We start from the raw sequence: 13,870 nt of genomic DNA, 5'->3' as shown, positions 1-13,870 counted from the left end.
CTTCGTCATTCATTCACGTACTGTAATACCAAATTTGGTATATGTAACGCTCGCGAAATGGCCGCGAGCGCATCATGAGCATGGCATGTAGTCATGTTGCTACATGACACGTATGCCATGATTTTCATGTTAGCGTCTGTCGCTTGTGTTCACCATGCGATCGTGCCGTACCATGCCAGTTTTGCAACATGTCATGTGAACGAAACTACCGCAAGGGCTGCAGGACCATGAAATGTATATCATGACATTCATGACATACATGTTATGATTTTCATGTTACGGGCAGTAAAATATGCTCGCCATACAGTCATGTTGTGCCATACCAAGTTTGGTATCGATACCATTATGGAAACGGCTAGGAGAGGCGAAAGTAGTAGGCGGTTAGATAGATAGATAGATAGATAGATAGATAGATAGATAGATAGATAGATAGATAGATAGATAGATAGATAGATAGATAGATAGATAGATAGATAGATAGATAGATAGATAGATAGATAGATAGATAGATAGATAGATAGATAGATAGACAGACAGACAGACAGACAGACAGACAGACAGACAGACAGACAGACAGACAGACAGACAGACAGACAGACAGATAGACAGATAGATAGATAGATAGATAGATAGATAGATAGATAGATAGATAGATAGATAGATAGATAGATAGATAGATAGATAGATAGATAGATAGATAGATAGATAGATAGATAGATAGATAGATAGATAGATAGATAGATAGATAGATAGATAGATAGATACGCTCAAAGTCGCTGAAGTTCGCTAAGAAATGCTTCGCATTTAAAACATCACGTGCTTTGGCAGACAAAGCGTCAACTGACGACCCCAAGCGCCTTTCGCTGCGCCGACAAAGATGGCGCTTTTCTGAAGCAGCACCCGCAGAAGCAGGAGAAGAGGGGGAGTGAACGCAAACAGTTGGAAGAATGACGTACCGTAGTTTTGTTCACGTTGTATGCGCTGGGTTCAAGATGCGGTTTCGGTGCTCGCTTCGTCGCAAGGCAATCGGCAGGATTTTTTTAGGGGCGAAGAACCTTAAGACCGCACAATGTTCCTCCCTGCATAAACTGATACCCAGCGTCTACAGCAGATGTAGAAACCGAGACATCTGTGAATACAGAAGGTTATCAAATGTTTTTAAACAGAAGAAACAAAATCGAAGACCACAGCACAAAAAAAAAAAACACTGACATTTAACCACCCATCAATCAAAGCATATTAGAGAACGAAATGTTATCAAGAACGAAATAAAAAGATACTAAACAGAACAAAATAGAAGGACATAATCCATGTTGTAATGCATATTGCTTCGCCCCTATCAGCACTTATTTTTAGCTACAAAAGAAGGAGAGGGGAGTGAAAATTCGTGTCGCATCGCTGGGGTAAGAAACTTTCGCTTCTAGCAGGCAACGAACTTGCAATCTTCGGACCAGTGGTCTGCGGGCTCCATCTGCGCCGGCGGCAAGTTGTCTTTTTGCCCACTTCGCTTTCTTCGAGTCTCCATGAGATTACTACGGTACACTTAAAATAGTATACAGATAACATACCCTATGCCTTCCTTTGTTTAATTACTTGCTCTGGTTTTCATTAAGGTTGCGTAAAACCATGAGACCAACTCTTAGAATCCCTATTTTTCATTGTCGTACAGAAGTACGATATATCTGGTCCAGCAAGAGTATAATCTCGGGAGGGCCGCTAGGACAAAAAAAAAGTGCGCACGGTACTTATGACGCACTTACTTAAGATGTATACATTAAGGAACAAAAAAGGCAATGTCATAACCAATATGGATAGGATAGCTAGGTGGCGGGAGAGTTTTACAGAGAGCTGTACAGAAGTCATAACAACCAGGATAATATAGTCAGAAACAATAATAGTCCAGAGGAATTCGACATCATGCCAGTAACGAGAGGCGAAGTAAGGGAATCCCTAGCAGGAATGCAAAGAGGCAAAGCCACTGGTGAGGATAAGTTAACAGCAGACTTCCTGAAAAACGGCGGGGAAATTGCGTTAGAAAAACTGGCCACCTCATATACCGAAGTGTCTCTTGACTGGAAGGGAACCAGAATTTCGGAAGAACGCCAACGTCATCTTAATTCATAAGAAAGGAAACGTCAAGAACTAAAAAAAATTACAGGCCGATCAGCTTACTGTCCGTTATATACAAGCTATTCACAAAAACAATAACTAATAGAATTAAGGCGACATTAGAGTTCAATCAAGCAAAGGACCAAGCAGGATTTCGTACAAGCTATTCCACAATAGAAGAGTAGGAGGAGTAGGAGGAAGGAAAGAAATGAAAGGCTGGGAGGTCAACCGGACGCACGTCCGGTTTGCTACCTTGCACTGGGGGAAGGGGTGAGGGGATTAAAGGAGATGAGAGAGAGAAGTGAAGGGCAACGTGTGTGTAGACGTGACCTTGTCCATTGCACGCTTATAAGCGGTCGCGTAGTCCGCTCGTCTTTAGAAAACTTAGCAATGCCCGCGTCGCTTTGCTGGCCAGCGACGCATAGAGCCATGAGCCAAGGATCTTCTCTTCGGAAAAAGGTCTACTGTCTAGTGTCTCTAACGTTTCGCGTAGCAAGTTGCGTTCGCTCGCAAAACGTTCACATGAACACAGTAGATGTTCTATTGTCTCGTCAGCGTCACACGATTCACATCGGGATCTATCCGCCATTCCTATGCGAAAGGAGTACGCCTTTGTAAAAGCTACTCCTAACCACAGGCGGCACAGTAAAGTTGCATCCTGGCGGGAGAGGTCCGATAGAACTTGAGGCTTTCTCGATGGGTCCAATTTGTGTAGGCGGCGGTTCCTGACACTGGGGTCACTCAGCCAAGTTTCCGACATGGTGTTAGCGAACGAGTGAAGGCCCCTTGCAGCTTCGGTTCTCGACAATGGAATTGGGGTTGTCTGGGCATCCGCGTGGGCGGATCGGGCAGCATTGTCAGCAAGGTCATTACTGACAATACCACAATGTCCCGGTAACCACTGGAACACCACGTCATGTCCTTTCGATAAAACTTCGTGAATCACTTCTCTTATTTCATTCACTAGTTGTTGATGCTCCTTTTCTCGTAAAGCTGATTGCAAGCTCTGAAGGGATGCCTTGGAGTCGCAGAACACAGCCCATTTTTGAGGTCGGGCTTCCGCGATATAAAGTATAGCAGTAAGTAAGGCGGCAAGCTCCGCTGCTGTGGATGTTGTCCTATGCGACAGTTTGAACTTTATAGTGACCTGGTACGTCGGGATGACAACAGCACCTGTGGAGCTGTCAGCCGAGACCGATCCATCGGTGTAAATGTGGGTCCTCTGGCCGTATTTTTCGTTGAGTAGCGAAAATGTCACCTGTCGTAGGACCCCTCTTGAATGACAGCTCTTGTTCGTTATTCCCGGAATAGTGAAGCACACCTGTGGTTGTTGTAGGCACCACGGAGGTGACGCTGGTCTTGTTGCTGGAGTGAAGCCAAAAGGAAGGCATTCTCTATGAGCAGAAATAATCTTTGAAAACAGCGCTTGTGGTCTTTGAAGTGGCAACACTACAACATGGTGACCAGGAACTCGGCAGAGGTGTCTTATGTGGGCTCTCAAATTGTCAGTGGTGATGTATGTTTGAATTGGATGCTCTCTTGCGATCATAACTGCCCCGTAGGTTGAGGTGCATCGCGGCAATCCTAAGCACACGCGCAGTGCTTGTCCTTGCAGACTTTCGAGGGTGCGGATGTTCGTCTTGCACGTACTTGCCAGTAACGGCAAGCTGTAGCGCGAAAATCCCAGAAACAGTGCCCTGTATAGCTGTATCATTTACCTTATCGATGTGCCCCAAGATTTTCCGCAGAGGAACCGCATTATATGGACGATGGAAGTTAGCCTTCTCTTCAGGTAATTGCAGTAGGCACTCCACGAAAGGACCCTGTCAATAATCACAACCAGGAAGCGATGGTTCTTCTGGTATGGAATATTTTGTCCATTGATGGTAACGGGGTATTGTGTCATGGCTCTGCGAGTAAACGCAACCAATGCACATTTCTCCGTTGAGACGGAAAGACCTTGCTTGCGGAGATATGAGCATGTCAGGGTGGCAGCCTGCTGGACTCTTGCACGCACTTGTAGACGAGTTACAGCCGATATCGTCAGCATATATGGATATGAGGATAGTACTTGGCAAAATTTCACGAAGTCCTACCATCACGAGGTTTAATAAAGTAGGACTTAATACGGTGCCCTGGGGGACGCCACGGGAGGTATAGTAATTGGTGGTAGGTCCATCTGAGGTTTGTACAAAAAAGGACCTTCTCGTCAAATAATCCTGGATCCATTGGAACATCCGACCGCTGATTCCGACGACTTCCAACGAGTCTAGGATGGCTTTATGTGTTACGTTATCATAAGCCCCTTTGACGGCGAGGAAAGGTGCCAGTGGTATGCGCTTGAGGCTCTTCTGTAGTTGGATAAATGTTGTGAAATCAATCACGTTGTCAAGAGATGACCTACCTCACCGAAAACCCGTCATGCAGTTTGGGTATACGTTGTAGCGCACTAGGTACCAATCTAGGCGTGCAAGTATCATCCTTTTCATGACTTTTCCTACGCAACTTGCGAGGGCAATAGGGCGAAATGATGTCAAATCAAATGGTGACTTTCCTGCTTTGACCCCACAATAGAACATGTTCATAATATCAATGAGATAATAGAGGAATACGCAGAATACAACCAACCTCTATACGTAGCAATTATAGATTACGAGAAGGCCTTTGACTCAGTAGATACATCAGCAGTAATGCAGGCACTATGGAATCAGGGCATCAAAGAACCCTACATAAACATACTGGAAGAAATCTACAGTGGATTCACAGTCACCATAGTTCTCTGTAAAGAAAGCAACAGAATCCTAATAAAGGAGGATGTAAGGCAGGAAGACATGATCTCTCCAACACTATTCACCGCGTGTTTACAGGAGGTTTTCACGGCGCTAGATTGGGAAGAGTTAGGGACAAGAGTTAATGGAGAGTATCTTAGTAACCTGCGATTCGCTGATGACATTGCCTTGACGAGTAACTCAGGGGACGAATTACAGCTCATGGTTACAGAACTGGGCACAGAAAGCAGAGAAGCTGGTCTGAAAATAAATATGCACAAAACTAAAGTATTATGGGCAATAACCTCGGCAGAAAACAGCACTTTGGGATAGGTGAGATGTGGAAGTTGTAAAGGAATATGTCTACATAAAGCAGGTAGTAACTGCGAGCCGAACCATGCGAGTGCAATGACTAGAAGAATAAGGATGGGGTGGATCACATTCGGCAAGCATTCTCAAATTATGAATGGTAATCTGCCACCGACCCTCAAGAGGAAGGTATATAACAGCTGCATCTTGCCAATACTTACCTACGGAGCAGAAAGCTGCAGGCTTACAAAGAGGGCTCCACTTAAATTGAGGACGACGCAGCAAGCAATGGAAAGGAAAATGATAGGTGTAACTTTCAGAGACAAAAGAGAGCAGAGTGGGTCAGGGAGCAAATAGGGTTAAGGATATTATAGTTGAAATCGAGAATAATAAATCTATTCGGCCGAGCACGTAGCATGTAGGCAGGATAACCGCCGGTCAATAAAGGTAACTGACTGGGTTTCCAGAGAAGGCAAACGCCCGAAGGGGAGACAGAAAGTTAGGTGAGCCGATGAGATTAAAACGTCCGCTGGTATAACGTAGTAGCAGACAGCACAAGACCGGGTTGATTGGCGGATCATGCGAGAGGCCTTTACCCTGCAGTGGGCGTAGCCAGGCTGATGATGATGCCTAAGATCACTGAGAGGCAAAAGCCAACTTCCATGACACATTTCAAAAATAACTCGTGGAAGCATGGAAATCTAACCTAAATCATTCACTGGGTGGCCACACGCCATTGTTTCGGCTAAACTTAACACCAATTATACACTTTAGCCGAGGGGGTCTCTCTTTTTTTCAACCTCCACTGTCACATCAACTTGCCCCCATCTCAAGCAACACGCACCCTGTGCGAGATGAGAAACGCTGATAGGTGAGAACTCTGCCTCCCTCCTCCCCTCAGAAACAATATAGCGAGAACCATGACGTGGCCTAAAAGGCCGCAGCTGATTACGCGTCAGGCCTCCTCTGTGGTCCTGTCGGTAACTGATAGTCAGGCGAATTTTCTAGAGGAACAACTCAATCGTCGTCAGTTCCTCCACAGAGGCGTAAGAGGCAGCCATCGTGCTTTCACTCATCTTTGCATCTGCCATCATTGTTATAAGTGACTTCAACTATGCGTTATATCCCGCACCACTACTCACTCAATACGCTTCTGCCAGCCCAGTAGTTCCATAACCACCGTCTTCACGCCACGTATACATGCATGTTGGCCTTACTGACAACGAGAAGGCTCATACTGTAGCCCGAGGTTTCCCATCCCGAGCAGGAAACATCCAGACCACTATACAAGCTGATCAGCACCTGTTCTCCTTTTGTGATATTCTCTACACACTATACTACAGCCCCTATACTTTAACTCAGACTGTTCCATGCCGCAATTACTAAACGCCCGATACACAGTCATATTCTTTCCCTAAGACAAACGTTGTAGCAAACCAGATTCCCAACGAAACGCCCTCACGTGGCCTCACCGTCCACTTTTGTTAATTCGATTAGCTTCTTATAAGGTTTTTGAGCTGCATAGGTATACCGACAAGTCTTCTGTATAGTGTGTTCTCGCAGTTGGAGTTTGAGAACTGTCGCAGCGATAAACGTACAGACTGCTTTGGTCGGACTAGGCTACAGTATACCTAGCAATTTATTTTTTGCATGTAATCTACGAGCTTAAAGTAATGAACTCGGTGTACTCTAAGACCCAAGTGCCTTTTTTTCTATCTCCACGATTTACGCATAAATCATGAGCTCGGTCATAAAATTGTCCGTGGAGTTCAAGGGCATCATTTTGGAAAATCAGTTAGCCTCTCATAATTTAATACAATCAGTATAACTGGCCTAAATGTACAAGCTACTGTTAGAATTATCCCGAATCGTTGGTAATAAATGCATTTAACAAGCAGCCGAATACATCGAGAGTCGTCGTTTTAGAAACTCGCGAACGTGCCCTCAAATACACCACGAAAGCTTCAAATTCGTACGTCCGTTCATTACTTATCTGTTCGTTCGTGTATTTTTCATGCAGACAGTTTTCGCGTATTCTGTAAGCGCAGTTTACCTGAAAAAATGAAGCCAAGCCTTCTGTTGTTGCCGGTTTGGAATAGGCATATGAGCAAGCTGTACCCCATTAACGCCGTAAAACATTTCATCATTGTATGTATATGGAGCCTGCGTTGTCTGTGTTTTAAGTGCCGAGCACCTTCGGGATTCGGGCTGTCGCCTGCTGTCGTTGTGTCATGTAGCTTGATGTGACGCTGGTATTGATCTGTTATATCGAGCGCGCTTGCGCACGTATAGGAAAGGAAAATAGAAGGAAAAGAACGGCGGGGAGGTCAGCCAGTCTAGAGGCAGCCGGTTTACTACCCTGCGCATAAGAGGGGGATGGGGGAGATGAAAAGTAGAGGAGAGATGGAAGAGAGATAAACAAAGCATATTCGGCAGCACACGCGCGCACACTCAGTGATAGTGCAGTCTTGTCTTTCGCGGGGCGTGATATTGCTGTTACAGCCACTGTAATAGAAAAGTATTATTCCTCCTATTTCTTGAGCGCCTCGCTTGTTTCATCTTTTTTTTTCTATTTTTATACGTGGTTTCGCTTCCGTTACGTCGAGCGAAGACATGATTTACCAGCTCGAGTTCCTAAAGTCTTCCGCACAGGAGGTCATTATGAAGGCCTTCATGATGACATGATGAAATCACGTGCGGAGCACTTTAGGGACCCGAGCTGGTAAGTCAAGTCTTTATTCGACGTAACGAAAGCGAAACCACGTATAAAAATAGAAAAAAAGATGAAACAAGCGAGAAATATAAATATAAAGAAAGGAAGAACAATAGAAAGCGGAATATAAATATATAAAAGAGGGAAAAGGTAGACGAAACTGGAAAATTGAAAGGCAAGAAATAGAGGAGGGAGGAAAGATAAAACCGAAGAAAAAGCAAGAAGGCCGCCCAGCTCCAGACTCGCCCCGCCGTGCATGGTGTTCTAGTGGCTAAGGTACTCGGCTGCTGACCCGCTGGTCGCGGGATCAAATCCCGGCTGCGGCGGCTGCATATTCGATGGAGGTGGAAATGCTGTAGGCCCGTGTGCTCAGATTTGGGTGTACGTTAAAGAACCCCAAGAGGTCGAAATTTCCGGAGCCCTCCACTACGGCGTCTCCCATAATCATTGTGATTTTGGGACGTTAAACCTCGCGTATCGTCATCAGCTCCACACTTCCTGCAGGCTTGGATTCACTATTGCGAAGCTGATTTTTTTTTCTTCTTGTTTGTTCATTTCAATCGAGTTTTTTATGACAGAGTTTCACTCTATATACAAGCATATGAAAGGGTCGTGCGCGCGAGAATCCGGTGCATATGAGATGGCACTCGCGTCTCGCCGGCTTCTATACAAGAAGCGCTTGGGCGTCACTCATAATCCGAACGCATGTGTTTCGCCTGCGCTGTCACGCATACTTCGTTGATGACGCCGCCCGCTTCTCTTTCCTTTGTTTCTGCCCTTTACTTCTTTCGTCCTTTCGTCCCATTGTCCGCGCTTTGTCTGAAAGGGTGTGAAGCTAATCTTTGAGCCCCAAGGCGCCCTACATTTGTCCTATACGTATTATAAAGTATATATATAGGCATGCACGTGCACGCAGTTGAGAAGTTCGCAGTCCCTTTGTTCCATCCTTCCGTCACTGCAGCGTTTGCGTAGACATTCGGCGCAGAATGTTGTGGTGGTGGGCGTCGGGGAAAAAAAACAGAACGAGAAAGCTGCCCCCACGCGCCGTCTCTCTCGAAAGACCAGAGTTGACGAGGAAGTGAAAAAAGGAAGATAAAAAGCGGTGTAACGTCAACCGGGCGACATGACAACCTGCCAAGTCAGCTGGCTGTCAGGGGGAGTATTGCGCGGCTTAGCACATTCATTCGTGTTTCTACAGAGGACGCGTGGTTGCCGAGAGCGTTTTCGGGCATACGGGGAAATGTCAGTTTAGAAGTTCTATCTCGTACTATACGTGACTATGGCCGGAGTGTGGGAGCCAACCTGCGACAGTACGAACTCATTACGCGCTGCCCGCAGGAAGTATAATTCAAAAAGTGTGTATGCTGCATGGCTTCGTATGAAGTATTAATCAACTGATTATATAACTAGTGCAGCGTCACGAAGTTGTTCCTGTGATACAAATTCGAAGATGTTGATATCGAACGAGGGATACGCGAGGGATTAAAAAGTTGTACGTTATCGGCCCAAAAAAATAAAAATCCTTAATTTTGGTTGTTTGTTTCTCTAATCATATTAGTCGTATATATAGGGAGTGCACTCGTGCGCTACAAGAGAGCAAAACGCGCCGTTAATTCAATACTGAAACTATCGAAACATGATGTCATTTTTCGTTAAAGGTGTGGAAAAGAACGAAGTTTATAATTGAAAAATATTTATGACTGCCTTGTTCTTTGTATAGCGTGTGATTTCTGTTTGTATAAAGTTCTTTGGCGTTTTACAATGAATAAAGCGCATAATGTCGAAGTAATACCTGGAATCAGGTTACGATACAACCAAGAACGTATGCATTCCAAGCTCGGGCGACGTTCGGACATTATAACTCACTCCGCATAGTCTGTTCTCGAACTTATCACCATTCGTTAGCAGCCCGATACATTTGCACACCTGTGCTATTATAGACCGACATCAAGGCGGCTGTACATACAACTGCAAACGCATCTATTTCATTCTGTTGTGCTCGGACTGAGCTATTTAGTGTCATCATACGTACATCAGGTACAATTCATTGGTCACATGAGTATCCCATTGAGGACGCCGCCTGAGACCTTAATTGAACTGTCCTGATATCTAAGTCATCCGGAATGTCTCATAAAGGTGCTTTTGACAATGCAGCAGTTCACAGTGCTATTCCGTCGTGGGCTGCTTATATAACTGACCCCTTCTTTACGTCAGCTTGTGTAGCCCGACTAATGTGTGATCTAATGACCGATCAATCGCGATGTGTCTTCATGTGTAGTTTAAGGAGAGGATGCATTAGAGAATGAAAATTTTCACGAACATCAAAATCCCGCTGTCAGGCATGTAGCCTTCAATGAGCGCATTTGTCCAGTTTTCTTACACGTGTATAGTTTCAATCTGCATAATGATCGCGAGAAGACGATGCCTTACACGCGTAACTTTCGTGAAACAAACGGCCATCAGCTGTCAAGGCGGCCACGCGTACAATCGCTCGAGACAGTTTCTGATACGCGGTTAATGGAGACGCGAGAATGCCGTGCCGCACGAATCGCAAGATGACTGCACGCGCTGGGAGCGTGCGCGCGCGGAATTCGACTCATTGTTTAGGGGCGAACGAAGGTCACCGCGAACGCAACGCTTCGCGAATCGTGACGACTTGCCTCCTCTCACGTGGCGTCGGCGCCGTCACGGCGAGTTCCAGCAGGCATCGGGCATGAATTCGTATTCATCCGGCATCTCGTCGCGCAGAACCTCGGGCCTAAAGGAGAGCTGCTGTGTCGGGGTATCGAAAAAGGGACAGACCAACAGGAATATCAAAATAAGGAAAGCAGAAAGTGACGGCGTGCATCATCCCACGCGCGCATGTGCCACCAACTCGTAATTTTCGTGCCCTCCCGTGAGGCGGCAATTCATGAGCTATATAGTCGTGTCGAGTCTGTTCTTGCCCGCGAGTCGTTATTCCAGCCTACGCTCACAGAAATTATATACATTGTGTCGCATCGCTGAAGGACAACAATCAAGAGTTTTATTTTTCAGCCAAGACTTGCATCTGACAGATCGGCTATTCACGATGTGTTTATTTTCGTCCCCTACAGTTATAGCTTACACCTATTTTCCTGGATGTGCGCAATATTACTGTGTTTACTTGGTAATAAAGTTCGTGGGATTGTTTTCAGGGCCAGAATTTGATTACAAATGCAGTTCCGGTGATTTAAAAAACGGTAATTTGACTTTCGCCCTTCAAAAATTCCGAATGCAATATCATTTCTTTCTTTACATTAGAGGTAATGAAGGGAGAAAATTTTCTACTTGTTCTCCCTTGAAGACGTCTATAGTGACGAAACTACAGAGACATGGTATAGGTTGTCCATGCTATCCAAGGCTTCCTATTGCTATCAGCTGTCGCTTTATAATCTGCTTCGTTCAGTTCAGATGGAGACACAAGGTGGGGTTGTACACCAGAGACTTGTGTTCGATGCTTACCTTCAAGATAGTTTTGTTTTACTTGGAGTCAGTGTGCATCATATTGTAGAAAACTTTTTTTGTGGTGAAAGTACATGTTATGGATGAGTAAATACAGTAGTTTTACTATGAACACTAACACAAATATTATTTAGCCAGAACATTCGTAGTGTCCTATATCCAGACGCTATACAAAGACGTGTTCGAGCAGTTATGTTTCCTATTAATCGAATATTATAGCGCATCATATTCGCTGCTAACAAGATATCTTCCATAGCCGCTAATCAGGTCAAGTCGACATTGAATATTGAATGTAATGTATTCCTTATAAGCTGTTCTTCTCACGCTTCTCAGGCACAGTTTAAAGAAACTGGTCTTTTATTATCGATATAAAATGCACTTTACTCTTAGCTAAATTTTCTTTAGCTGTCAGTGCGCGTCGAATATGAATTGACGGAATCTGGAATTATGTAGTATAGTGACCAAATACTGACAGTACGACGATTCCGGCTGCTACTTGCCAATGACCATACAATAAAACGCATAGGGACTCTAAGGCAGAAACGATATATGTGGTGCTACTAAATAATGTGAATTCAAGACTGGTTATTGTGCGTGGTAATACTTTCTAACTATTACGTGGAATAGGCAGTAAGGTTAATGGATGGGCTTCCCTTCCTCTCTTCTTTCTCTATACAAGTAACCAGTCTACGATAAATTATTATTTTCTTTTATTTCATAAAAGAGAGCCTTGGCAATCTGATAGTCGAAATAAAAGCCCCTGCTAGAAGCCGCTAACCTGCGTCGTTGCGCAAGATCACTCGCGCAATTATATACGTTATGAGGCAATCACTCATACAACGTTCCTGACAATTGTACAGTTGGAGCGACTCTAATGATAGTGAAGGTAGGGAAGTCGCAGCCCATCTGAGCAATTGGACAGCCAGGTGACGGAGGGCTATCGAAAGTTTGGAAGCACCATTGTTTCTCCATCACGTCTGTTAATTATCTTAAGTAGTCAGTCCATCGGCTTCTGTTCATTCCCGATCATTTACAGCAGCGGTGAGTGACTGGCATTTTCCGTACCCCACGACGACGCTTCGCACGGTCGATGCCAAGTCTCGGAGATGCTTGGCGTGCTTGGCGCGTTCGTTACGATGTCTACACCACTCAGTGTCGCTGAAAACTGCGCATCTCGGAAGCCAAGCATGCTCACATGTACGGCCTGGCGCAAAACTGCGCAGTTGGAAGACCGCGCGAGTCGCTCGTCGAGCGCCAGTCCTCCTCTTCCGTGCGCTTCCGACGTACGACGCCATTTGTAAACAACAGGACCGTTGCCGTGGCGACGCGTCTGTCGGCTCTCGCAGCCAACGAGAACAAACGAGGCCACCGCGAGACGAGCGAGAGAGGCCAGCCAGCAGGGTGGCGGCTGTCGAGTGCGAGAAAATCTACGCGTGCCTGTGTAACTTCACGACGACGAGCGATTTCTTCGAACACAGGTGCGTACGGAAGGCTTGCCCGCTTTTCGAATATTACGGTACGCGGCCCGAGGTTTCCGTCCGTGATAGCCGGAGACAGCTTCGCGTGCCGCAGCCGTCAATTTCGAACGGTTTATTTTAGTCCGAGAAGTGCAGCGTTTGGACGACGGCGCCCAGGTTTCTATTTCTGTGTGGGAGATTTCGTGAGTTGAAGATCCCATCCTACGTCAAGGGGACCGTCGGAGTTGCTCGCTGCGAAATCGAGAAAATCGGGCCTCACCGGTATTGTCATCTCTTGTAGCTGTTACAGTGCTAATCAATTTTTTCGCTTTCGTCCCATCGAGTGGTACGGAAGGCTTGATAGGGGCCGAGTGTAACGGTGTACGGGTGGGCTGTCGACATTCGTCCCCAACGTCCGAGACAGCGACTACATTGCCGACGGCCCGCAGTAGTTGTCACGTTGTCTACGCGTTTCTTTCATTTTTTTTTTTCGGGGCCGTCTTCCGAGAAGCCCGGGTTTGTCGCACTTTTGACGCCACTAATACTTCGAGTGGAGAGCGCATTTTGAGGGTCTCCTTTTAGGATGATGCGGCGCGGCATGCGGCGAGAGCAAGGGAGCGCCCGTCTCTTCCTCGGCTATATTTATCCTCGGTCCAACGTTGTTTGTAGACTGTGCTTCTTAACATCTACATGCTATGTCCCTAAGCGCGGTTACGATTGCACGGAGCGTGTATTCGTTACGTCAAAACCGTACGAGATACGAGCGTGCGGGCGCCACGCGCCCTACGAGCTCCGCCGTTCCTCCTATCTTGAAAATAAATACTTTCGCGAAGCAGGGCCGATTTAATGAGTGAAGTTAGGTAGCTTAGTGTTTGAGGGACTGCACAGAAGATCGCTTTGCGCAGGGAAACTAGCGCCACCAGAAAGAAAAAGAGCAGGATGGTAGCGAGTTCGCGGTGACCGACTTTTTCGTGCCGCAGAGCTGATAGCGGAACACCGTCGTAAGGCGTGGTCGGATACGGAAGCAAGGC

At 46.0% G+C, this 13,870-nt stretch overlaps 1 protein-coding gene across 3 annotated transcripts in view; it reads left to right on the top strand.

The window, feature by feature from the left end:
- Window positions 1-13,870, top strand: part of LOC142786813 (tropomodulin-like) — a 153,619-nt gene that overhangs the window by 118,888 nt on the left and 20,861 nt on the right. Inside the window, exon 1 of one of the 3 annotated variants that reach the window (XM_075884475.1) lies at window positions 12,733-12,860. The exons of 1 other annotated variant lie outside the window; for it this stretch is intronic. The gene's annotated coding sequence lies outside the window, so the exon portion shown is untranslated. Of the gene's footprint in view, window positions 1-12,732; window positions 12,861-13,870 lie in introns of those variants that run through there. One more of the 3 variants, XM_075884476.1, reaches the window with a different exon arrangement.

This window comes from Rhipicephalus microplus, unplaced genomic scaffold (genome assembly GCF_043290135.1).
Source record: "Rhipicephalus microplus isolate Deutch F79 unplaced genomic scaffold, USDA_Rmic scaffold_32, whole genome shotgun sequence".
Classification (NCBI taxonomy): Eukaryota; Metazoa; Arthropoda; class Arachnida; order Ixodida; family Ixodidae; genus Rhipicephalus; species Rhipicephalus microplus.
Note: the sequence above shows the minus strand (reverse complement) of the source record. Positions and strands in the feature narration are given on the sequence as shown.